General features: G+C 38.7%; 1 protein-coding gene across 5 annotated transcripts in view; it reads left to right on the top strand.

The window, feature by feature from the left end:
* The window catches only part of LOC139722157 (uncharacterized), a 175,444-nt gene that overhangs the window by 46,429 nt on the left and 102,800 nt on the right, over nucleotides 1-26,215 (top strand). The window contains exon 1 of one of the 5 annotated variants that reach the window (XM_071633472.1): nucleotides 25,267-25,853. The exons of the other annotated variants lie outside the window; for them this stretch is intronic. The gene's annotated coding sequence lies outside the window, so the exon portion shown is untranslated. Of the gene's footprint in view, nucleotides 1-25,266; nucleotides 25,854-26,215 lie in introns of those variants that run through there. 5 annotated transcript variants of the gene reach the window in all.

The raw sequence follows: 26,215 nt of genomic DNA, 5'->3' as shown, positions 1-26,215 counted from the left end.
GTGATTCCATCATATCCCGAACTTTTTTTATTATTTAACTTATCTACAATCTTTATTATTTCATCTTCGACAATTGGGACAAAAAATAAAGATTCCATATTCCTACTACCCAGGAAAGAGTGAAATTCTCGCTGTGCTTCAGGAATTCTATCAGCCAGATTTGGCCCAATGTTTACAAAAAAATCATTAAAAACTTCAGCTATATCTATGGGGTCATCAATACGAACATCATCCTCTTGAATATAACTAGGCACGTTATTATCAGTATTACGTTTCAACGCTCGGTTTATCACCCTCCACGTACCCTTCACATCAAATTTACATTTGTCGAATTGATTCATAAAATACATCCGTTTGGCTGACCGTAATGCAGAAGTGAGGATATTACGATACTGAGTATATCTGGACTTGTTTGTAACTGTGGGTACTTTGCGATATTTATGATAAAGTTTATTTTTCTTATTGATTGATTTTAAAAGTGATTTTGTAACCCATGGCTGCCGGGGTACTTTTTTATGATTTGAGTTAGAGAATTTACGACAAGGGATAGCAATATTAAGCTGAGTTATCAAAATATCTATAAAAATATCAAAAGATAGATTTACGTCATTTTGATTATATACAATCGACCAATCAACGAGTTTCAACCTTTCTCTAAAACTATTCAGGTTTGAGTCTGACATAACACGAAAACCGGATTTTTTTTGCACACTGTCAGCAAGAGGGTGGATGCTACCAATAAGTGCATACACAGGAAAATGATCAGAGATATCCGTAACAACAATACCAGATGAAATATCAGAAAATGACTTGTTAACAAATATATTATCTATTAAAGTAGAAGAGAGGTCGGTGATTCTTGTAGGTCTTCTTATGAGAGGAATAAAAGACTTAGACAACAGTTGATTAAGAAACTCTTGGCAATTATGATTATCATAATTTAAAAGATTTAAATTAAAATCACCCATAAGAAAACATAATTTATTCTTGAAATAGTTATTCGACAAAATACCGTGGATTAATTCACCGAATTCAGTAAAATTAGAGTTTGGTGGCCTATAAATTTCTCCAACAATTACATTTCCTTTATTTGGTACTTTTATCTCAATGAAAATACTTTCAAAAAATTCTGTCATAAAACTGAACTCTTCTAATAACCGATGGTTTAAATTTTCTGTTACATAAAAACCAACTCCACCTCCTTTCTTGCACGGTCTATTATTTGTAATCAGTTTGAATCTATCAATATGAAACAATGAAGAAGGAGACACCTCCTGTAACCATGTTTCACTGAGGCCGATGACACCAAATGTGAATCGTAATTCATCAATGAATAAGCGAAGTTGATCAAAATGTTGGTTTAAACTCCTAATATTAAAATGAGAAAAAAAGATTTGATTTGGGTCCGAATTGGATAATGTAATGACATCTTTTTCTAAGCAGTAACTTGTAGAAAACATGTGAGGTGGAATATCATTAGGATCAAAATCAAGTTTTAATTCATCGGTTTCTGTGGTTGAAAAAAATTTTAAGTCAGAATTATCACCGTTCTCATTATTTGTAATGGTTACAGAACTTTCACCTTCCAATGACCGAACATCTACAAAAGCATTACTCATATTCATTGTGATAAAACTCAAAGCAATTCATCCTATTTTCGTTGGGAAATGTAACAGAATGTACAGCAATGTTGGGCAAGCCATATTGCCGTTGACCTGGACACAAAATGGTAGAAGACACGTAAACATGTTTGTCTTTGAGACATACATGCACCTGGACAGTTGATGCCGACATTGGAAAAACATGTTTATGCAAGAAGGAGGAAAAATACACCAGCGTGAATGCATGGAATTCGGAAATGCGAATAACAAGTGAACAATTAAGAAGTACTGGGGCACTGCAAATGCGAATGGAATGTGACACTAGGTGGGATAATGTATGAAACAATTTTCCATAGGTAAATATGAGAACATAGGGATGCATAGGTTCAACCTGTGCGGGTGACACTTCGGTACGTTCAATTAAAAATTGTAAACATGTGACCTTCCTTAAGGGCAAATGTGCACATTTGGCGTTGCCAATGAATACAAGGATGAAACATTTAAACATCAATGCAGAGACAAACGAAAAAATAAGCATGTACATCACTAGCTCTACCTTAGAGCACTTCACTAATGATAGTAGAGTGACAAAAAATATCAAACTACACATTTCTTTCGAAGATATCGACAGCCAACCCACCCTCCTCTCTTAATCCATTATATAAAATAAATTTTTAAAATCTAATTATCCAGGTTTATGGTAAGATTCATTATGTAGTACATAGCGGTATCAAAAGAAATATCACAACCCCCTCCAAAAGAGGGACTCATGTGAATACATTATACCTTGTGCATGTCACACGAGTTTAAAACATGGAGGGAATATACTCCGGTAGCCGTGGAAGAAAAATGTACTATACCAATGCATGCCTTGAACATGCAAGTTATGGGAGACTTTCCTTTCCAAAAGGAGCAAAAACAGACAACGAATACATAATGCTAATAACACGCAGTTACTATACCTTCAGTTAATCGTTGCTTAAATCACCCGAAAGGCTCCTGACCTACACACACAATACATGGAGTCGCAGCTAGGCCGCCAAACTCGCAACCCCCGCAAGCAAAGCCTGGTTCTAAAACAACATGGCGGTCGGTCTACTTCTCCGACCCGTAACCGATGCACATATCGGTAAAATATCAAAATACAATTTATCAATACAAAGTTGTGAGTCATTTCTTTTCACTATTGTAACAGTAATAATGTGGGTATCATCATCACCTTTGTATACAATTATAGCCAGAAAGCATAAAACACTAATACGGTGTATTGTTAAGAACTCAGAAATGGCAGAGGTTAAGTGCAAAATGCGTGAATGAATAAGACGACATAAATGAAAGGATATTACTCATGATATAAATTCCAGTCCGACGCAGCTTTTTCTTTCCATTTTAACACAACCTTGATTCATTATGTAGTACATAGCGGTATCAAAAAGAAATATCACAGCCCCCTCCAAAAAAGGGACTCATTACATTATACCTTGTGCATGTCACATGAGTTTAAAACATGGAGGGAATATACTCCGGTAGGCGTGGAAGAAAAATGTACTATACAAATGCATGCCTTGAACATGTAAGTTATGGGAGTCTTTCCTTTCTAAGAGGAGCAAAAACAGACAACCAATACATAATGCAAATAACTTGAAGTTATTAAACCTTCAGTTAATCGTTGCTTAAATCACCCGAAGGCTCCAGCTAGAGTTAATGTAGGTTTAAAACATGGAGGGAATATACTCCGGTAGGCGTGAAAGAAAAATGTACTATACAAATGCATGCCTTGAACATGCAAGTTATGGGAGTCTTTCCTTTCTAAGAGGAGCAAAAACAGACAACGAATAGATAATGCTAATAACTTGCAGTTATTAAACCTTCAGTTAATCGTTGCTTAAATCACCCGAAAGGCTCCAGACCTACACACACAATACATGGAGTCACAGCTAGGCCGCCAAACTCGCAACCCCCGCAAGCAAAGCCTGGTTCTAAAACACCATGGCGGTCGGTCTACTTCTCCGACCCGTAACCGATGCACATATCGGTAAAATATCAAAATACAATTTATCAATACAAAGTTGTGAGTCATTTCTTTTTACTATTGTAACAGTAATAATGTGGGTATCATCATCACCTTTGTATACAATTATAGCCAGAGAGTATAAAACACTAACACGGTGTATTGTTATAAGAACTCAGAACTGGCAGAGTTTAAGTGCAGAATGCATGAATGAAAAAGACGAAATAAATGAAAGGATATTACTCATGATATAGATTCCAGTCCGACGCAGCTTTTTCTTTCCATTTTAGCACAACCTTGGTTCCAGCGAGAAGTATTTTTGTAGAGACACCTTTCTGCTTTCGTAGGTCGTAGGCAATCTTCGCGAGCTCACCTCTCCGAGCTTTTAGACTGGGAGGCAGGTCGGTACGCACGGTAATTCTGCGGTTGGAGAGTCCTGGGTCATCGCCAGCCCGCGGTTGACGCTGCCGTGTCTCGAACGCGTTGAGAACGAGGTTCCTGTCACGCATGAACACAAATCTGGCGATGATAGCTCTCGGGGGAGGGTCGCGGGATGGGCCTCCAGAGGCCTGGTTGGAACCAAAGTCGCGGCGAGGAAGCCGGTGGGCATTGGCTAGCTGGATGCCATCAGCATCGGTCGCGCTGAACCCAAGATGAATGAAGGCGTCACGAAGAACCCGGTCAATTTGTTCGTTCGGTGTTTCCGTTACTCCGTAGAATAGGAGGTTACTCCGTCGGCCATGAATTTCCATGGCGGTCAGCTTATCGTTGAGTTTGGAGATCTCGTCCGCCATCTTGTTCACGATATCTGGAAGCTTCCTCTGTTCAATTTCGATTATTTTATCGGAGTTCATTGAAACCGAGGCTTCCAGTTCCGTGAGCTTGCCATTAATTGCAGTAACTTCTAGCTTTAGGGCGTCCAGTTTTTCGCAGACTGAAGCGGATGAGCGGGAAATAGACCGTTGAATGTCAGCTAGAGTTAGGTTAGAAGCGTCACATGGCGTTTCAGTGGTATCATTGTGAGAGCTGCTATCACTTGCGGGCGGGGCGGGTTGGTTGGCATGTGGTGCCCTAGACTTCTCCTTCGGGCGTGTAGAACGGGTAGGCATGCGGTCTGGGCGGTCAGCCATGTTGGGAGTAAACGTAACAAAATGTTCAAATAAATGAACGAAAATTTGCAGAAGTGATGAGTTCTTCGTTATATGGACTATCAAAATCAGCAGATAACAGAAATGCAGTTCTGTTAATCCATGTTACGTTGCCAGTAGAGTAGTGCCTGCATTCCAAGCGTAAAACGAAGGGCGGTGGCCGTCGGTCGGAGAGCGCTACGAATAAACGTCCTCCCCCATTGGAGTCGATGGATGGAATGATCAAGTATAAATCAACATGACGTGCCAGAAGTTTCTGCCCGATCCTAGAAGAGGTCAAATGTCAAGGGGTTGACATTGACTCAGAAAAGTTTTCTGACAAAGTTAGATACTTTATGCTGCCCTTGAGGGATTTTTGTTGTTGTTTTTATGTTAAAGTTGTATATGTATATATATATATATATATATATATATATATATATATATATACGTATACACACACACACACACACACTCACACACACACACACACTCACACACACATACATATATATATATATATATATATTTTCCCATAGGAATTTGATCCTGAGAAATGAAAACTTTTATTTTTCTTTTCTGAGATTGTTTGTGTGTTCTATTTTTTTCTGCCATTTAACAGTCCTTTTCTGTTATTTGAAGTGAGTCTAATGGTCTCAGTTTCCTAGAAACATGTTTAATGATTCATATCAATTTCACAGTCTGTCACGGTAGAGCAGAGTCTTGTTACTTCTTTTAGATGTTGTTTAATATCACTTGGAACAATTATTTGAATTGAAAATAATCATTGTGTTGATGTACTGAATCTAATTCTGTAACTGCCATTAGTGATATAGATCAGACAAAATTGTGTGAGCACTTTCCGTAATTTTGTTCCAATTACTCATGCTGTTTTTGCTTCTCTTCAAATGTCTTGCGATAAACTTAGCATGCTCGTGTAGTTTAATTTCATTTTGCAGATAAAAAAAGTTAGTGATGTAACTTGATTTGTGGTAAAAAAAAAAAAATCAACCAACAGAATGGGAGAGGAAAAGGGGCTGTCTGTTCTGCAGTTATTGTTAACAATATGCTGAGGTTTTATTTGTGGATTTCAGAGAAAAGGAGGAAAACCTCCCACGTCATCAAGTCAAACGCGAATGGCCAGCATCCACATAGCATAGAGAGAGAGAGAGAGTAGGGTATTGAACCTGTTTTCTTATTAGGTGCACTAGTCTCACTCCCAGACACTCAGATAATATGTTTTTCAGTTCCAGAGATCAAACAGTGCTGATCTAAAGCCACAAGCTGATGAGAAGTGACAGCAATTATTCACTGGCTTTGCCTGTGGAATGTGTGTGAATGTCATGGGATACGTGCAGTGGCAATAAACTTTCAAATAATTACTCACATATTAATAATTACCTTAAACTGCTTAGTAGTTTGCCACTGCAAAAATGAAGACACAAATACACACACACACACACACATACATACACAAAATGGGAGATTTTTACATAACATTTCTTTGAGATAATACAATAAATTTTCCAATTAAGGCATTTCACTGTTAAATCATGTGCTGACTTGTGAGATTGGTGCTGTTGCCATTGAAGCTTTATGTCTCTAGTCAAGGTAGCCTTCTTTCCAGCAATCAATGCAGTAACATTATGGTATTTCATCTCATTGATAGTTCTCTGAAAATCCTTGTGAACCAATTGATAGTTTGTGGAAGTCCTTTCAGCTTGTTCATTGGAGGATGTCTGGCATGCATACTGTATATGGACACAGAACAAGAGATGATTATTTGCTCGTGGAGTATGGAAGAGAGACTAGTGGTTCAATGACAAACTGGCGCATGAATCTGGCAAAATCGACAAGACGGAGGAGAAGAGTTGATGGAAGAGGATGGAAGAGGAGCATTATGTCCGGCTGGAGTAATTGCATTGAGCAAATTATTGTTCCGGAAGGACTAATAATCAGATGTGGCAATGTGCGAAGTGTCTGTACACATTTGTGTGTGTGTGTGTGTGTGTGTGTGTGTGTGTGTGTGTGGGTGTTTGTGCATGTGTGTTCTTGCAGATGAAGTGTGAAACTGTGAGGTTGAAAAACCACAAACTGGAAAATGAATTGAAAGTACAATGCAAGAGTCAAGATGTGTACAGTTCACATGATTTTTTTTTTTTCCTTTTGGTCGTCATAAGTAAGATGCTTTTGAAAGATAACCACATAATGGGCGTTTTTCAAAATCAGATTACTGCCATGTTTTCAGGGTAATAAACTCCTGGGAAGTACATTGTGTGCTTTGGTAAAGTATAAACAACAACAACAACAACAACAAAAATGCTTCCCCTAATTTGGCCTAATGAATTTGAAACAGAATGTAGCAGTATACCTTGCTTGTAATCCATTTGGGATAGGATGACATTTCTAAAAGTACTTGTCCAGGTTGACCAAATACAATAAGAATTTTGATATCTAGCAATTTGACATAGTCATGGTCTTAGAAATATTATTTTGATTATGTACATAGAGAGTACTGTTATATGGATTAGTTGCATATCTCAGCACTCTTTTGCTTCCTTTCTTATTCCTAGAACAATTTTTTTTTTGGTGAATGTTGGAAGACTTTCCCAGGTTGAGAGCAAACATCATTATTTGTACAATGAGATATATTGTATTTAATCATTAAAATGAAAGAGAAAAGAAAAAGAATGAGGTTGCTATCACACCAAGCCACTCTTATGAGCAGTTGTATTCCATTCATCACTGTGATGATTTCATCTGTGCTTTCAATCAAAGGGGCGAGGGTTCAAACCCTGTCGTGGCACTTTCGTCCTTGAGCAAGACGCGTGCTGTGGATTTAACATTTATGTGCAAAAAAAAAAGTGTTAGCCCAGTAGGTGTGTACTCTCCAAGGATCAGAGTGAGTTCAATATTTTAGCAGACTTTTCAGTAAGTGAGATAGTTACACTGTGAACACCATGACATGGAACATACAGTACTGTAAAAGTGAATATTTTGGCGCGACTAATTTTTCGCGCTCAGCCGGGCAAGAAGAAGGTCGCATGTTTTTAATTCTGCGAAATCAAGACATCAACTACTGGAACATACGGCAAGCAAAAATATTTGCATGTTTTTATTTTGATGCTAGTTTCAGATTACGCGAAATGCGTGAAAATTTCAACACCGCAAAAATTTCCACTTTTATAGCAAGCAATATTGATGATGATGATGATGACATTGATTTTTCTACTGTCAATGGAAGCATCTTCCTGTCTTTTCTCTCTCTCTCTCTCTCCCCCCCCCCCCCTCTCTCTCTCTTTTTATAGTAAAGTATCTTATGGTTATGAAGCAATGATTGCTGTACTGTCATTTTCTCGAGGGTTTAATTTTTGCTAATTTTGTTAATCACTATTTAGCGGTGAATTTAACACTATGCAAGAATATCGCAAACTACAAACTTGTAGGGCCAAGCAGTAGTGTACTTTTATGATAGCCTTGGTGTCAAAAAAACACCTTGCGAAAATGTCCATGTCCTCCTCATTCGCAAAAATATCTGTACGTGAAAATTACAGCTTTTACAGTACTACAAGTAGTATGATATTCTAAAGAAGATCTTTTAAAGAAACTATGTAATGCAATGCATGTTGATGTGTGTTAATTCATAATACCCTCAACAGCACCTATGTAAATCACTTAAGTTATGCTACAATTTTGTAGGTCTAGGGGAAGGTGCATTCTAGTGTCTTTTGGTTGTGTGCCTGGAAGAATAACGCAAATGCAGCGAACGCACATGAGCGCATAATATATCTTATGCGCTCGCTTGGATTCTTGGCGTTCTTCCAGGCACACAACGTTTTGTTAATCATATTAGTACTTTATCATTAATTGACAAATTATGTCATTGGCAGAATCTTTGTTTTGTTCTGCTTTTTTTGTGGACGTATCCAAATAGTCTGAAGAAAAATAATACAAATGTTATAATGCAAATGTTATAAGATATTTAGCACATAGTATTATATTCTTTTGGCCACATTAGTGATGATTGGGGTATTATGAATCAATACAAGTCAATGTGCATTTGTACTGCGTGGTCCCTTAAAGCTATTTGTTTTTCATGTTTGTAACCTGTAGTGACTGGTTCTCCTTTTATGAATATTGTACTGCTAAAAAAATCTCTTTTTTATTCATTCCCTGTTACTGGTCATGAAAAATTAGTATCATTTCAGAAAGGTGGTGCACATGTAACTATCAGCCTAATCATGGAATATGAAATGCTCAATAGACCACAAATACCAGAGGAGTCTGTTTGAACAAATATTAGCCCAGTGAAGAAAATATGAATTTGATACCATGTGCATTCTAAAATGCCAGGTCAAATATTAGGGATTTAGTCAGAAATGGGTGGAGGAAAAAAAAATGAAACAAACCTCAGCAATTTACACTATCAGACGTTGCATGTAGTTAATGATTCATCCAGTGTAATCAAGAGCTACTGCAAGTTTAGCTCAGCAGCATTGGATATTTACTCAAAATCAGCAGGCCGTTAGAATGGAACCACTGCGCTGGTACATCGTGGCATGCCGAAATCCTCGCATGCTCTTGAATTAATCTTGACATTTAAAGTGCTTTTTGTAGCCATGCTGTCTGGCACATATCTAAGTCATACTTGGGCATGGAGATTCCATCAGCTGCCCCTCCCTCAAAATTCCCCTCCCCCCCCCCCTAAAAAAAGAACACACACACACACCAAAAAACAAAAAAAAGCACTTGCAAGCAGATTGCAAGCAATGTTGGAATTTACAATATCTCAGCACAATAGCCTGAGATCCTGGGATTCCCCCCCCCCCCCCCTTGAAGAGTAAAAACAATAAGAAAAATTGTTTGAACCCATTCTAAACTTGGTGAGTAGTCTGATCCTGCATAGTGTTTGCAGTATTTTAAGATGCGGTTGCTCGGAGGTGCGCATTATAAATCTACGAGGAGTCATTAACTTTAACGATGCAACAACGGTGGCAGTGTATCACACTTACTGAAACCCAAGTGCTGCGGGCTAGATGTTTAAAGCTGTTCCTTCTTTATCACACCATTCTCTATCTCAATTAAAATTTGTCATTTCTATTTTGAGGAGGAGAAGAAGAGAAAAAATGATAGGAATGTTAAAGAAGAGGAAAGACATAAAGAGGAGAATTAGAAGCAGAAAAGAAGTGACTCTACCATATTTGTCAGAAAGCAAGCTACAATTTGAACGACAGACACTGCTCACACTAAAAATCTTGCTAAGATCTAGTTACAGGTGTAGCTGTGCTACGTTTCTTGATTGATCAGATATATCTTGTGTGTATGCAAAGTTTATTAAGAATGATGATCAAAAGAAAGAAATCATATTTCAACCTTTGCCATTTTCTTAGAACTTTTGATCGTTCATAAATTCATGTACATTTTTGTGAAGTGGGGAGAATTATTTCAAAACAATGCTGTGTGTCATCAGACAGCATACAAATGACGCACAGGTCTGAGTATGTCAGTCAGAATTGTGTGCATAAGGTAACTGGCATGCTTAACCCATGAGTTGAAGTGGATTTGGTTTAGGCTTAATTCCACAGTTACTGCATGTACACTATTCCTACTGATGCACAAAAAGACCTGTGCATCATCTGTTTTATAGAACGGGGGACATTTTTTATGCCTCCGCCAACGAAGTGGCTGGAGGCATTATGTTTTCGGGTCATCCGTCCGTACGTCCGTCCGTCCCGTTTTGTTTTTGTCGATATTTCAAGAACCGTGTGGTGGTTTTACATCAAACTTGGTACGAGGGTATATCCTGGGGGGATAATACTTTGTTCGGATTTTAGGGTCACAGGGTCAAAGGTCACAGGTTATTTTGTGAAAAAAACGGTTGAAAATTCATGTTTTTCTCCATATCTCGCAAATGGTTCAAGGTATCTTCATGGAACTTAGTATGCTTGTTCCAATGGGCAGTGATTATCTAGGGAAGTTGGGGTCATGGTTCAAAGGTCAGGGGGTCAAAGGTCAAGGTCAACTCCTCAAAATATCACTACTTTCCTTAAATTTATGCAATACCTGAAGGTTTTTTTTTTTAACTTGATGTTTTCATGTATTACCCAATATATGTGACCGTGCATCTCAAAACGAACATAAAGTCGCACACACTGATTTTGCGTGAGGACTGAAAATAAGTGAAATGGGTCAACCTAGCCGAACTTGACTTTTTCATATTTTCTGAAAGAAAGGGTCTTCTTTTACATTATGCTAAAATTTGGTATCATAAAATGGGCAAGAAAGTGTGTTTTTTAGCAGTTTATCTCGAACATTTTTGGTAGAATAGTGTGATTAGGTGTGTCTTTAGAATCCCTTTTTCATTTCTGAAAAACCTTGTCCACACTCTTCACTTTCAACTCTAATAACTTTTGAAAGGATGGTGCTACTGCTTTTAAAGTTGGCATTAATCATGGACAGAATGTGTTAATGAGGCATGCTTAATTTCAGTTTAATCTGATAATCCCTTCATTGTTGTTACTCTGGTGGTTTACTTCCTGTTTTTTGTCCCATTCATCGCACAGCCAGCACGGTTTGGTAAAGATTAAGCGCTTGAATAGACACTGTACTTCAGAGCCTCTTTTCTCAGTTCACACTTTTCCTGAGTTTGTGCTTTCTTTCCAATATTTAGATAGGTTAGGAGAGTCCATTTGATATGAGTTATACATCATTTTAAAGCTTAAAGTCTGCTCTTTCAGAATATGGTCTTAATTAAAAATTCATGTCTGGCGACTTTTTGTTTGTTTTGAGGTGCAGGGTCACATATATTCTGTGGGAAGTTTTTTGCCAAAAGGTCAAAGGTCAAGTGAAAGTGCTGAATTGCACTTTTTCCTCCATATCTCAAGAGTAACTCAAGGTATCATCATGAAACTTACATATTTATGCATGTTCAACCTAACAGTGATTCTCTTTGGAACTGTGAGGTCAAAGGTCAAAGGCCAGGTTTAGATAATGCTATTTTCCCATTTGATACTGAAATTATACTTTTTCTCAATACCTTGAAAATTACTCAATGCATAAACTTATAAAAGGGTCAAAAGTCAAGTAAAAATTATCAGTTCCCCAAATACCTGCACTCTGACATTTTAATCATTCATCCAATTGAACCTATTTCTAGGAAAGTGAACATTCAGCACATTTGTGTCAAACCTGTCATTTTAATATTTTGCCAATTGTGTGAAACTGTCATCACACATTGTCAAGACATTGTACTATAGACCTATTAGGAGAACCATGCATTATGGCGGAGGCATATCAGTCGCCGTAGCGATATATCTAGTTTTTGTTTGTTTGTTTGTTTGTTTTTACAGAAATCAATTTTTTTAATCAGGTAACTTGATGGTAAATTTACTGAATGCATTTCCTTTCGGCTTGCCATAATGAAAACCATGCATCCAGTACTTCTAAACCATGCATCAAGTAATTATTGGATGCACAATAGATTTACTGGATGCATGGTTTGTTAGTCAATAGGCTCTTTTAATGAGTGCGCGAACGCTTGCGTAATGCACAGACTCTTTGCTACAGGCGCACAATAACATATTTACAGTAGCTATCATCATTAGGCAACATGTGGCTAGTACAAAACAACACACAGCTCATGACCAATGAGATTGCAGGATCTGTCCTATAATAATGATTTTTCTTTATGAATGTTGGGTGAGCCTGAAGTGAAGATTCTATTTGACAAAGAAACCTTCTATTTCTCACTTTGACTGGCAGAAAGATGTTCATTTGGTCAATACTTATTCATTTGGTGCTGTGAGGCTTTTGTCATTCAGAGATCTCCAGATGACTGGTAGACTTTTGCATTTGAACATTTATAAATTGTTTATACTGGGTACAGAGTTTCGGAACTTATAGTGATTGGGATGAGAAATACAAGATGTTTTCAAAATTCATAGTAAATCACAATGAACAAGAATGATGACATAGCAGCTTCACATAAGAATGCAGGGTTGGATGCTCAAGTTGGAGTGGGAAGTTCTGCGAGAAGTTTTGTGAGAAGTTTTGCGGGAAGTTTGTTGTCACACAGGCAAAACTTCGAGATCTTAAAGATTGCAATCTTAAACTTCTCGATCTTTTGCCAGTGTGACTGCAGCTAATATTTTCAGCAGACAGGTATGTGGTGCCTCTGCAGAGGTCCTTACAGACATATTTCAAAAAAAATATGTATGCATTAAAAAAATTCCTGCACTTCAAACATAGGAAAATATTTTTGTATGAATTTTTTCATGTAGTTTTTCCAAAAAGAAAAGCAAATAAAATGAAAAGGAATGATTTTCATCCACACATAATTTATACCTGTATCCAGAAATGGGTGAAAAAAAGTAAAACATGACAGTACATGATTGGTTTCTTTTGTATGTGTAAATCAAGTTGTCATCAATTGGTCAATGAGGGGGGGGGGGGATGCATGTGTGCCATGGCCACAGCTATGAAAACCTACAGGTATAAAAACACACTCTCATCACCACCAGGTATTGGAAAACCAGCAAGGTTGAATATAACACCAAAGTTGACTCAGGTATGTGGATTGGTGAGGATTATGTATTCTGCATCATCTTGGGTTTTTAGTATTTTTTTTTGTGTGTGTTTTGCCTCAGGAAATCTGGGTTAATCACAGGAAGCGAACACTGATGAAGCATGTGTCCCTTTAAAGAAAACCGCAAGATATGATACGGTTGAACTGAAGAGCCGTAATTACTAATACCTTAACCCTTCCCCTGTGATGTGACACCTCCTATTAGCTCGTCGGCTTCTTGAGGGACACGCCGGGGATGACTTGGCCAACCTAATTCCTTGTCTGCGCGGATTGTGACTCAGTACGCCATCACACGCCCCGCTGCTGTCCATCTCATCCCGTCGTAGCGACGCACTGCGAGCGTACGCAAGAAATTTGCCAGTTGTTTGGGGCTTCACCAACGACCCCGAGAATATGCCCTCCTTCTGCTGTGCCATCCTCACATTAGTTGGGTGTTTCTTGTCTTCCTTGAATTTATCTGTATGTACAAAGACAAACAAGAGCATTCAAAAAAAATTAACAAACAGCTTACCCCAGGGCAAATGCCAAAGCTGCTCGGTAGTATGTTTTTCCATATTTGATATGTTGGTGTTTTTTTTAATAAGAATTTTGAATTTATTAACTTAATCTTATACCTATCTTATCTTTCTCTATTAGTGTTTAATTTTGGTCTGCAGAGGTTTATAGCTTTAAAATCGCAATAAGAGGACGGAATGATTTTGCTACAATACACATTTCCCATAGACACCTGCCCGAGTATACTCTGGACTCGTCCTCAACCACCGCAGTGCATATGAAAACTAAAACTAGCGCGGGTTTGCAGGGATCAGTGTTTGTGTGTACTGAAGGGTGTACTCACTTGTAGTGGTCAACTCCAGTCGAGCATGTTTCATTGACTGTGTGTGTGTGCTGTATTACGCAGATTATGAGTCCAGCGCAAATTTTTTAACATGATCAAAATGTACATATATGATGCTCGGGATCCAGCCGAGCAAGCTTCACACCAGGTTCATAGGCAGTCGGCAACTGGCAGTAAATTATTTGTTGTACCCCTCAAGCTTTGGACAGATACAAGCTTCCTCGTCCTACCAGGTATGGGCAAATGAACAAATAAAGATGATTGTCTGCCTTTACTCCATTAATCTGTAAAAGTTGCCTCAGGTTTGATGTTTGAGCTAATGGTGATCTAATGGGACAACATTAATAAGTAGTCATTCTCAGATATAAGCCATGTTTATTTGCTGTTTATGTCAACTACTGTAAAACAGATATACATGCGGCATGAAAATTTTGTGAATTGGAGCCAACGGCCTTTCTCGCAGCTTGAAATTTTCATGAATTGCCACTGGCATCCAATGCAGATTGTGTAGGCAAGGTTTTTTGCGTGCATTTTAATTTCGTGAATGATGGCGCTCACAAAATTTGCAAAATTAAAATGCACACAGACATTCCTCGTTTTACAGTAGCGTTATTCGATCATCGATATTTCGTGTCAGTTTAGAACAGGTCATAATCTCTGTTGAGTATGGTTTCATTTTCGTTTTACATGGAAGGGCATGTTCCCAATGAGTGTCCACTGTTAGACCTTTCCAGAAGCATGAATCTTTCAAGCAAGAAATTAACATGATGAGCCATGATGAGAAATAGTTGCTGGAATGATTAAACTCGACTGGAATATGACACTATTCAGGAAAGCGCAGCATGCAACCGCTCAGTAGATGCATTAACTTGAAACATAATTCCATTCCTTCCTCGCATCAAGAGATTGAGTTAGATTTAACATTTAACCCCGAGAATGCTTTGTAGTATTTTCTAGCATCCATGCAGTCCTTGTGCACATGTTAATGAGTTGTTATAGTGGGGCATTATCACTATGTGTTATGCGCTATATAAGTACTGTAAATCATTATTATTATTATTGTTGAAAACCTTGCCACTAATATGATTGACTCCATGGAAGAGTTCAGGGACTACTATTAAAGAGATAGCCAATGAGTCAACATCTTAAGAAGATTGTCATATCGTGAGAGAGGGAGCTTATACACTCTGCGGGTGCAATGAGAGGGAGATTCGTAAAGGGCAGAGAGAGACCCCCGATGAATCAGTTTTAATGAAGACGGAAGGCTGTCATTCACCGTGGTCCCACTCATTGGAAAATATGTGTGTGATGACACCCCTGGGGTTGCCCTGCACGAAACAGCGCCGCATTGGCCTGGCTGCCGCAAGTGCTAATTATGTCACATTAGGCGAAGAGCAGAGACTGCACTGACGTGTGGACTAGGAGTCTGTTTTAGCAGCTGGGGGGGGGGGGTGTTCTGTAAGCAAGAGGTACCAAGTACTCAGTACTGCACAGAGAACTGACTACAGATCATAGCGTTGTCGGCTCTCGCTGCACTGCTCACCATAATGAACAGAGTTGTGTAGGACATTATACATACATGCAAGCTAAGTTATCTCTCAGGAAAATGGCATCACTTCCTGTTTAAAAAAAAGACAACCCAGGATTCTGATTTGAAGAAATGGTGTGATAATGTTGCTTTAATGTTCCTCTCAATGGCTCTCATACTACTTACAAGTAAAAAATAAAAAATAAAAAAAAATGAAAGTACCTTGATGGTAGATACATGTTGGTAGAACATAGAACATTTTTAGAGATTACTGCAAATGGTGAAGACCCTATCATGCAGACATTTTGACTCATTATGAAATTAAGCACCTTTCTGTGTATAGAGGCTATTTCACAAGTGTGTAGGAAAATTTTAACACCAATTGTAATGCAGCATTCACTAAGATAACAGTGTTTTAAATGAAGGCACAACCTCCCTCCCCTTTCTCATACTGAGTTTCATTGTCATGAATTACTCTATGCCAGAAGGGCCTTTAAAGGGAACCCAAACCCAAAGAGCAATGTGGATTGTGTGAAAGCAGCAACATTAGTAGAACACATCAGTGAAAGTTTGAGGAAAATTGGACAATCGATGCAAAAGTTATGAATATTTAAAGTTTTGGTGTCGGAACCACTGGACGAGGAGACTACTAGATGTTATGATGTATGTGTGGACAACAATATAAAGAAAATATAAAGAAAGTTCCACAAAAATTCACTTTTCTAGCATAATGAAAGAGCACTTGACTAACCGCTTTCAGAAAGCAGTGGGAATAATTGCTACCCTTAATATTATATCAGTATCAAGTTGATGGAATGTGTAATTTTCATGAAAAATGAATTTTTGTGGAATTTCCTTTACATTTTCTTTATATTGTTGTCCACACATGACGCCATAACCTATAGTAGTCTCCTCATCCAGTGGTTCCAACACCAAAACTGTAAAAATTCATAATTTTCGCATCGATTGCCCGATTTTCCTCAAACTTTCACTACTGTGTTCTACTAATGTTGCTGCTATCACTCAATCCACATTTTTCTTTTGATTTGGGTTTCCTTTAATTGCCGAGGTACTGCCACTATGATTAGGGTTCTCATCAGTGAACTACTTTGTTTTTGGCAAGGAGCTGATTCAATATCAATCACATTTTGTTGTTGGTTTCTACAGTGTATGTGCAAACTTGTTGTGTATTACTTTTGTTGTTGACACATTTCTTCCACTTTCAATGTTTTTCTTTGAGGGGGATAGGGTGGGGGGGGGGGTGGGGTTGAGAGATTAGTACCAAAATAGAGCAATGCCTGTAACTCTAGCTATCTAGGGTGCATTTAGACTTTACCCGTGTCGCGTCATTCTTCTTTACCGTGGCGCTCTCTGTACACTCGATTCCTGATAAGCGGTTAGGATTTCCTTATTGCTACGACTGCTTCCTTTTTTTCATCCATGTCTGAGTTTGTACATTGATACCAAGGAACATAGACAATCAAATTTAATCGCAGCAACAAGTGCTAAGCAGCTCTTGGGTGTGTTTGCTGCACTTGACATTTGACCCCCTACCGCAAAAAGACAAACCAACATGTACACCAAGTTTCATATCAGGAGACAGGAACAACACACAGCATAGAATAACAGTGATTTCGAAACATGAAACACTTACCCCATATGCCAGTAGGATTTTTTGTTGTTGTTGGTATGAATATTATGCACCTGTCTGTGAATTGCAATGTTACACGTGATGTATTGTAAGTGCCACTTGGACATGTGTATGCCTTGGTGTGTGTGTGTGTGTGTGTGTGTGTGAGAGAAAGAAAAAAAAAACGGGGGGGGGGGGGGTTGAAAGCTCATGTGAGACTCGTATTCTCACAGATTTCGGAGTTCATCCACTCCAAAGATCAAAGGTCCCTGTTCCATAGCTTGTACATTGAATGATGTGCACTTGAAGTGGCAAAGGAGCAACAATGCAGCAAAAGGAAAAGAAAGGGAGAGAAGTGGGGGAAAAAAAAAAAGAGGAGAAAACCTCTCGAGAACTCATGACGTTCAAAGCCGTGTGAGTTGTCATGCTTGCTGATGCTCATGGATGAACGGTCGGCAGTGACAGCCGAGGCATGTGATTGATAATGGTGGACAGAGAAAGCTGGGAGTGTTGTTAATGATGATCTGGATTGAGGTATAGCCAATTCTTTATCCTTATATTTTCCATAAATGATCATTGTCGATTATCTGTGGAGAATGATATTGAAAGTGTGTCAGTAGCAGCGTGTATTGGACTGACTGCATGGCCGGATCCACTGTGGCATGCTTTTGCACTGATTTCATTGCGGCGGTTAAGTGTTCAGCGAAATAGGGCCATGTGACCTTGTCGGAATGATGGTTTCATTATTGGGGCTGCTGCTCCTCAAACATGAGATCAAACCTCATGGCATGGTGTACACATGCCCTTTTGAGTACATCATGGCAGTTTGTGAAGTAGGAAACAAAGAATGTGAGTTTAGGTATCACACATATATCTTTGCTGAGTGCTGCATGTACACTGTATTTGTTTATGAATATAAGAAAACCAAATGAGCAGTTCGCCACGATGCTGGTATAACCACTTGGAGTTTTTACCCACATTGCATCAACCCTCGTGTCAGACTGGGATGTGCTTGAAATTATTACAGGTATAAACAATACAGAAGAATTTTTTGTCTAGAACTGTCTCTTTTGTTGATGTGATTGTTGTGTTTTGTTGGGCATGGTTGCCAATCAAGATATTTAGTACATCTGAGATTGTTTGTACCTGCCTCTCATGGGGCTTATGTGTTTGTGAGTCTATGGTTTCTTGGCAAAGGAAACCATTTTCTGATGATGTTATATTTCAGGGGACTATGGCCTGATTTCAGAATCCTTTCAACATGATGTTGTTTTGTTTTACTTTGTGCTGAAAAAACAAACAAACATCTGTATCAAATGGTCATTACAGTTTCTTAGCTGTCAGAGCAAACCCTTTTCTTGCATTTGTCTCGCAATTTAGTTGTTGTTTTGCATGGCAGGCCAAACATCTAACTTTGTGCTCTACCTAGCACTTTGTGTATTTCATGTGTGTGCGGTTTTGTCTGTGTTTGTCTGTGCCTGTGTTTTAGAGAGAAAAAGAGGAATGTAATATTTGCAATCTCTTTGACTTGTTAATAACAATTGCATACTTCCAACTGTCCTTTTGGTGGTTTGATTTTCATGACAATCTGTTTAAAGACAGTACATGTACTTTCAATAGTACAGATCTTGCTATCCGATATGGTTATTCACTCTCAAGCTCATCTTCATCCACTGCAAGTTGCAGAATGTGAATTGTGACCCTTCAAATTTTCTCATGCATTCTGAAGTCATTCCCATAAGAACCTGCCCCCTTCTTAAAATGCGTGTGTGTAATTTTACCCTATGAATGCTGTGTGATGAAATTCATGTGCTTTGTAGATTGTATTAAACAGTAATTGTAAATTATCTCAAGTCACATGTTCATGTAAAACAAACAAAAACAAACAAACAAAACAAACAGACAAGCAAACCAAACAGAAGAATGTGCATCTCAGTAAGATCATTTTGGATGCGAGAGGGGCTGGCGTTGTTACTTGGGACTGGTTTCCAGGAGTAGCAGAGCAGGGAGATTGCTCACTATGTTCCCATAATTTATGGTCGGAGCTTTCAGACAGAAGAATTACAGGCGGTGGTGTCAACACTTGTGAGCCCCCTTTACAACGACACTTCCAAATAAGGATAAGTTGTGAGCCGCTTGTTCAGTGAGAGAAACCCTGGTGTTGTCTATGTCTTCTATGTTACGAATGCCTTGCAGATCCCCCTACCACTCATTGTTGATTTTTTTTTTTCTGGACCCGTACTCTTGTTTTATTCATACTGATTGGAACACTTTTCAGGCTTCATGGCATTTACCAATATTAGTCTATCAATTTGTATACTAAGCTTGTTGTTCAGGAACACATTTTTTCGTGAATCACCAATAATAATGATGATGATCATCATAATGTTATGATAATGGCCATGATGATACAAGAATGATAATAACGATAATAACAATAATAATCATGTTCATGCTTATGATGATGAATATTATTGCATTGATAATGTTCATAATGATACAAGAATAAAAATTATAGTGATATTATAAATGATCACGTTCATGTTTATGATAATGAGTACTATTGCAATGATAATGGTCATAATGATACAAGAATAATAGTCATAGTAACAGTCGTAATGATCATCTTCATGTTTGCGATGATTGATATTATTTCCATAATAGTGGTCTTGATACAAGGATAATAGTCATTATAGCAATAGTAATAACCATGTTTATATTTATGATGATGAGTACTACTATAAAGATAATGGCTCTAATACAAGAATAACAATCAAGATGAAAAATAATGATCATATTCATGTTAATGATAATGGGTATTAATAAAGGAACCAAAATTAAATCAATTCATCTGGACTTACTGTTTTCATTCCGAGAACGGTTTCACGTCCGATCCTTGTCAGAGGAGCTGATGAAGCGTCCGGGATCGGACGTGAAACTGTTCTCGGAATGAAAACAGTAAGTCCAGATGAATTGATTTAATTTTGGTTCCTTTATTGATCGTTACCTGGATGAATCACAACTTACACCATTTGATAATGGGTATTATTAGTTATCATTATCTGTGTGTTTGTGAGTGATCTTTATTGTCTGTTGCCCCTTCAGTCTTAATAGTGGCCTTCCAGGGGGCTCAGCCATTATCGTTGCCTCACCATTTTCCGATGCTCAGTTTTCCTCCATGGAGAGGAGGAGCAAACAAAAGGGCAAGTCATCTCATCAGTGGATGTTCGCACCTGTCGGGGTTTGAATCTCCCATTCAAGTCTTGTCCGTCAATAGCACAGTGCTCTTTGGAATACAGATTGCCTTTTCATAATCATAGAAGATGGCATTTTGGCACAGAAGAAGAACCCAACCATCCTCATCGTCTCGTGCTTTTTGTTTTCTTTATTTTTTTAAAAGCATGTCTGCTGCATCCTCCATACCGACAGACACGGTAATCAATCATTTTCACCTGCATCTTCTGTCTGTTTCCCCTCCCCCTCCCTCCATCTCGTACGTCTCCCTCCTCCATGACATGTGAGTCACATTATTTCGCTCCATCTCCATGAAACACTTCACGGTCGTTACACACCGGTGATGCAAGCTGGAGGATGGGATGGGATGGGCCATCTGGATTCTGCCCATGTATTTGTGTTGTAATATGTCATCATACAATTCATCTCTCCCTCTCTGTCTCTTCTCTCCTTCTCTCTTGCAGGAGATGGCCCAGCCATCATCATCAGACACTGCACCCCTGCCCCCCTCCCTCCCTCCCTCCCTCCCCAGTTTCCCCCCTTTCCTTTACCCCTCATTTCCATTCATAGATACATGTTATAAGTGCAGCTATCCCCTCCAACGTGCGTGTCCCAAACCCCCTCACGTACCATTGAGGCTCACTTGCGTTCAGCATGCACAGATGAGTCAGTCCTGGGCCATGTAAGGCGATATCTCTCATAAATTATTTGGATTCCCGCGTGTGACTAATATGTTTGCACCATTTCCATCCCCCCAAAAATGAGACATTTGTACGAATTCTAGTATCCACAATCGATGATTATGAATTCTGCGCTCCCGTGGTCCCTCGGCTGCCTTCCAGTGCTCTGTGCATCCAGCGACATGCGGGGTGTATGTCCGTGTTGTCTGCATTCTCTCACATGCCATCTGATGCATTCAGTAAACGTACGCCTGTATATCTCCCATGACATCATTTTAAATATGAATCGTGTAGTGTTCATGCTGCGCTGGAGTTTTGTTGTGTTCTATTCAAAGCAGTTCCAATGGCAGCTCTTCTCTCTCACTGACAGTTAATTCAAGAAGTGAATGATTACAGTTCTACTTATAATGAAGTAATTCCACACAACAAGCAGATTTTGACTTCATGAATATATATATATATATATATATATATATATATATATATATATATATATATATATATATATTTGTGTGTGTGTGTGTGTGTGTGTGTGTGTGTGTGTGTGTGTGTGTGTGCACACGTATATATCTCATTTGATGTATTGTTGATTCTGATTGGTCAGAGGGGCAGTCCTTAGTGTTCGCAATACTGCCCTACAGTCAGCTAGCGTTTTTTCAAGATGTGCGAAAGTATATCTTATGCATGTATATATTTTCGTGCATTGTCAAATTATACTCTACATAATTTTTGTGAGTGGTGGAACAAAAACTTCATTTCAATACCATAGATTGGCAGTCCAAAAGTAAGTGGGATGTGGTGTATAAAACAAATAGTGACAGCTTCTTTTCGGGTTATGGTTAAAACTCGTTGCCGTCTGTGATTTCTGGGTAGTGTTATGCCCCCAGACAAAGTTGAGGGGCATAGCATCGTAAGAAATCACCTCTGGGCAAATGGTTTTAACCGAGCCCCTCAAAGCAGTTGATATTTATAAGTTTGCTGTTTGCATTTGGGACAGCTGTTTATCATTGTACTGGAATTGTATGGATGTGTAAATCAATTGCGTAACAGTGATGGCTACAGATTATAGATTGGAATATCAATCCACATATATTCTTCCTTGAGAAATTGATACCAAGCTAATATTCTTGTCTTGGGGTTCAAATTTCTGCCTGATTGCTTACATACAATGTAGGCCTATTCTATTAGTATATTGTAAGAGATTGATAGTCATGTACTTGTTTGTTTGTTTGTTTTTTAAGAAAAGAAATCATTGAGGCTCACTTTGGACAGGTTTCTTACATTTTTTCTTGTAGTCATTCTTTGCTGTTTTTAAATGATTTGTTGTATTTTAAGGTAAAAATTGAATTTTAGCACAAGTTTTAATGTATGAAAAAACAAAACAAAAACAACACTTAGATAATGAGAGAGTGAGTTTGCAGCATCTGTTGCAGATAAGCTACTATTGAGGCCGTTGCAGTGGAGGAAAAATGTGATCATGTGCGGAAGATGCAATTAATCTGTCTTTATCTTTTGCTGCTTTTTTTATCTAGAGCTGATTCTCTCCCCCCCCCCCTCCTCCCCCCCCCCCCCATCCCCTGCGACACCTTTGAGAGAGCCATGAAATCATTTCATGCTTGATGCATGTTAACTGGCTAATGACTAAATACTTCTGGTATGTTCCCGATGCGCTGTGTTATTCTAACCACTCCTCAGTCTCCAACATTTCTGGCGAGATGGAATGCTGCCCTCTATGTTGATTCTTATTTATTTATTTTTTATGTTTCAATTCTTCCTCTCACCACGAGATAGATATAAAGGGGCATCATTTGAACGCTATGTTAAATAAAGCAATACTCGTCTCTGTTGTAGTGCTGTACTTGTTCAGCCTCTCCCCCAACCCCGCCCCGTCTATCATATTAACCCGTTTCATACGGGAACCTGGTGGCCTGTGTATTAAGTCTATGGGGATTTTAGATTTCAGTATGGAATGGGTTAAGTCTTTCCATCTCACTGACAAGTCCTTAGCATATAGATGTTGATGGCAGCCTGAGTTCATTAGACCTGATAGGGTTAAAGGTTAGTTAAATATTCACTTCAATATTGCTCCTCACTTATGCTGTGGACAGTGCATTACCAAAGTCATTAATCAAAGTACAGTCATTCATGAATCCATCTTATCACATCAGTTTCTATCCACGAAAGACCGTGGGGATGCTGCAGCTAGTAAAAGCTGTAAGCAAAAGACAAATGTTAGGAAGTTGTTTTTCTCTTTGTCTTAAAGCTGTAAAGGAATTTGTAAACCATGTCCAAGAGAAATTCAATATATTTTTGTGACACGGCGACAGATTTTCAGGTAGCAAAGAAAGTAGAATGTGATATCATGATTTCTGTGCAAATTGTTCATATTTCTAAGCTCGTGAATAGCAGAGATACAGTCGTACTATTGCTATTGTAGTAAAAGACTGTGCAATAGGCCTAATACACCATATTTCTTCTCGTCTGTTGGATGAATGCTTGGTGAGTGCCAGAATGCTTGCCAAGTGCACAAACTCTTGCTACAAGTGCAAGTCACTACATTTTTAGTGCAGTCTACTTCAAATTGTATTAATTGCTTTTTACAGTTTATGCCTTCTATAGATAATTTATAATCATTTGGGATGGCTTTATTTCATGGAATACCAGGGAAAATTTGCACTCTTTAAGGCCAATATTCCTTGGCATCCTATTCATTGCCATCCAATATGATATAGATATGACATGTGCTCTCTTGCTGTATAGACATTGTTATGTCATAACTATCATCACACCTGTATGCATAAATAAATGTTTATTTGTCTGCTCATATAAGAATGTTTGATAAATTGTGCAGAAGAATCGACATGTCTTTCTTTCGCCATGATGATATATGTTGTCTTTCATTTGTTTTAGTGCGCCCTCAAATTGGCCACTTTCAGGAAATGATGCACTATTGCAGAATTGAAAGATATAATGGTTTGATATAGCATATTTTTTTCGATTGCCTATCTTAAATGTTTCAGTATGTCTTGTTATTGATATGATGTGTTTTAAGCCTTGCAGGATTATGTAACATCTTGTTACATAATCTTATCACAAGATGCTCAGTAAACTATGAGATTAGGCAAATATGAGCGTGACATAGTTCCTGATTGTATTTGATCTATGTGTAACATATATGCAGAAGCCATAAAATCAATTAATATAGTGATTCTACTTTGTTAAAGGAAATCATGAGTGGATAGAGAGATTAAGACAATTGCAGTACCCCCCCCCCCCCCCATCCCCGGTTTCCCGTAGCTGATACAACATTACATGTAGGCCTATCGATATTTACTTCACCCAAACTATGTAACCTGTTACAGGCCCCCATTCATGTTTGTTCATAGAGGCCTCATTATGATAGATAAGAGTGTTGAGTGTGAAATAGAAGTAATTAGAGATAGGGCCTATATATTATATACTCATCTACGAGGATGGATAGGAAATTGCACTGTATGTCAATATCATTTTTTTTTAATCTAAGTTTGATGCCAGTTATTTAAGGAAATGTGGTATGATAATATATTCATCTCACTGCTCTTGGAGTGCAATGAGGAACAAAAACAAAATAGAAAGCAAACAAATGCAACAATTTCCTGAACTGAGACTAGTGCTGCTGCCCAGCTGCCTGACTCAAGCAGGAATTACTGTGATCAACAATTCCTACTGTACCAGGTCACCCATTTGGAGTTTGTACCCTGTGAGCAAATAATGATCCTTTATTCTGTCTGTGATTGTAGTTCCCTCCTAAAGACCCTTTGGAACACCCATTCCTGCCCATTGTGGTTGTCCAAGTGATTCTTACACTGCAGTCAGTAAAAATGTTTAGAATGCAAGACTAGTAATCAGTGGCTAGTGTATGAAGATTTAGCCTGTATAAACATTAGCACAATGTAGTCTAGTGGCAGCCAGACGTCTTGATCAAGAGACGCTGGAAGCTTTTGTAGGGCAGCCTGCAGTGTTCTGGTAGCATAGACTAATTTTTCTTCCATGGCACAGTGGAGAGATGCTTATGTAGCGTGCACTTTGCATAGTGATGTATTGCTGTTTCGTCTGGTTGGTGTGTGTGTGTGTGTGTGTTTGTGTGTGAAAGCCCATGTATGTGTGCGAGGCATAGGTTTAGCAGGGATGTGTATGCCTGTCGCAACTGCAGAGGAACACTGGGGCACACACACGTACACACACATGCACATATATCTCAATACAGAGGCACTGGTGATGTATTGGAGACACACACCCCATACACACATATACTCCTCACTGCTTGGGGCCTGAGACTCTTGTAGGTGATTAGTTACATTACACTCACCAGGAAAAAAAAGAGAGAAAAAAAAAGCGACAGTGTTGGGAAGCCAAAGCGCGCGGGATGGGACACACATAGGAGGAAAGTTTGCTATATTTGCGTCAACCCTGACTTGTCGCCATCAATTCGCAATGTGGTCCTCTCAGGTTCGTTTGTGCTAGGAAGCTCTGTTATTTGGATTAGCGTGGAAACATATATTAGCGGGAGTATCTTATTCACACGCCGAAAAAGTGTTGGATCTTGCTCTCCCGGGCTGACACACGTGCTGCTGGTCGAAGGTAAACGCAATTCATTTCTTCCCCATGTCGTGTTGTGATTGATGGTCTTTTGCCCCCCATTTCTCCTCGCCTTGTGTTGTCATTTTATAATCCAGGCTCAGATTAAGATCTGCGAGGAAAAGCAAAGTTTTGTAGTTCAGGAGGAACAACACATCTCTCCCTCTCTATCTCTCTCTTTCTATCTATTTCTCTCTCTCTCTCTCTCTCTGTATGTCTCTTTTTGAGTTTCTGTGATTTCTGCTGTAGGGTAGTTTTTGGGTAGCAGATTTTTCCCCATCCCACTGGCTTCAATCGCTATGGCAACTGTGATGTAGATGACCCATCCGACGTGATTATAAGCCACAAGCAGGGACGAGACATAT

Source organism: Diadema antillarum, unplaced genomic scaffold (assembly GCF_040938485.1).
Source record: "Diadema antillarum isolate AM-2024a unplaced genomic scaffold, OU_Dant_1.0 scf00000159, whole genome shotgun sequence".
Lineage (NCBI taxonomy): Eukaryota > Metazoa > Echinodermata > Echinoidea > Diadematoida > Diadematidae > Diadema > Diadema antillarum.
Note: the sequence above shows the minus strand (reverse complement) of the source record. Positions and strands in the feature narration are given on the sequence as shown.